The 1,785-nt window shown below is 41.3% G+C and overlaps 1 non-coding gene across 1 annotated transcript; it reads right to left on the reverse strand.

Moving 5' to 3' along the window:
- Positions 1-678: 678 nt before the first annotated feature.
- Positions 679-785, reverse strand: LOC123254675. Its single transcript, XR_006506691.1, has one exon. It is a non-coding gene; the product is annotated as a U6 spliceosomal RNA (small nuclear RNA).
- Positions 786-1,785: the final 1,000 nt, after the last annotated feature.

The following is a 1,785-nucleotide window of genomic DNA, read 5'->3' on the forward strand; positions in this document are numbered from 1 at the left end:
CTCAAAAGAGCCAGATATGGCTCAAGAGTCATACGTTGCCGATCCCTGCATCAGATATTAATTAAGTTCCTACTATGTGCCAGGCACTCCAGAAACACCTAATAAGTACTAAAAGGGATGCAGGAGATAAGCATTTAGCACAGATAGCCAGAAAACCTAAAGCTGTGAGATCAATGCAGTCCTCTCTCTTTCAGCAACTGCACCAATGTCAACAACTATTAAAGTTCATCATGACATCTGTTGCCTCTAGTGAAGATAAGATTTCCGAAATTTCTGAATTTTATGATATTCCCATCTACCTCTCTGGAGTATTCAGGTTGCTAAGATTAAAACCAGAACCCATCTACTCTCCTTTGCCCGTCCCATCTCAAGCCTTAATGTCTTGCCATGGAAAAAACCCTGGCCTTTGAGTCAGGAGATCAGAATTCTAATCCCAACTCTATGACTAGCTGTGAGACCTTAAACAAGTCATTTACCTTCTCTTGACCTATTTCCCAAATGAGTGATAGGTTTGGAGTAGATGACCTCTCAAGTCTCTCCCAGGTCTAGAATTCAGTGATTCTCTACTGTCACCATCCTGTCTGCTCACCCAAGCCGGATCAAGAAAAAACCTTCTAAGCTCCTGCTATCTGGACACAGACATGGTATTCTTTTTTTTTTTTTTAAATAAATTTTATTAAAAATATAGAACGCTTCACGAATTTGCGTGTCATCCTTGCGCAGGGGCCATGTTAATCTTCTCTGTATCATTCCAATTTTAGTATATGTGCTGCTGAAGCAAGCACCAGACATGGTATTCTTGATGAGTAGGTGCTGTCAACCAAGTACTGAGGAAAGGGAACTCTTTTTTTTTTTTTTTTGCTCAGCAAGGAGGGAGAGGAGTGATGAGATGAGAAAAGGAGTTAAAGAAGTTACGGATTTACTCAACCCTCCAAATGCAAGCATTTTCCAAGAGTGCCAATTAAATAGAATTACGAAGCACATCTAGAGTTATTATATTTTGCAATCCAATGACATATCATCCTATATAATAACCTAGTAACAAGGTATGTGTATATAATAATGCCACCTTGTAGCTATGTCACCTTTTCTCAAGTGGAGCTCCTCCAAACCCCCAGCAATTATCTCCCTGAGGAGCTCTGGGAGTTCAAGCATTCTCCCCCATCCTCCCTGTTCAAAGTGAAGAAAATCAGGCCTGGATGCTGCCTGCCCTTTGGAGGTCAAAATGCCGACAAGGAAGGGAACCCAGAAGGTGCGTGGAGAAATCAGGATAGAAAAGAGTCCAGAAGAATGAGTGTGAAACCTGTAGCTGTCCTTAGACTCGGTCTTATTGGGTGTAGAGTCAGTCAGATAATTATGTTACTTAATAGATTCTGTTTTTAGTTCCTCTGGAATAGAATTTGATAACTCACCATCTTGTCTACTCACTCCAACTAAATCAAGAAAGAGCTTTCTAAGTCCCTAATATCTATAAAGAGACAGCTAAGATCCTAGATTTCTGGTATCCCTCTCCCTGACTCTCCCCACCACAAGCACATTCTTCTCTCACTCTTGGTCTTTTGTCTCTGTCTGTCTGCTCTTTCTCTCTCCCTCTTTCTGTCAGTTTCTCTATACTTCCCTTCTTCCTTCTCCCTCTCTCTCTTTTTCCCTCTCCCCATTCTCTCTTCCCAACTTCCTTATCTCTGCTTCTATCTGACTTTCTCCTTCTCTACTGAACTTTTTCTTGCTTTTCTTTCCTCTCATCTCCTTCTTCTTCTCTCTTTATCCCTTCCCCTCCTCTCTATT

This window comes from Gracilinanus agilis, unplaced genomic scaffold (genome assembly GCF_016433145.1).
Source record: "Gracilinanus agilis isolate LMUSP501 unplaced genomic scaffold, AgileGrace unplaced_scaffold28606, whole genome shotgun sequence".
NCBI classification, from domain to species: domain Eukaryota; kingdom Metazoa; phylum Chordata; class Mammalia; order Didelphimorphia; family Didelphidae; genus Gracilinanus; species Gracilinanus agilis.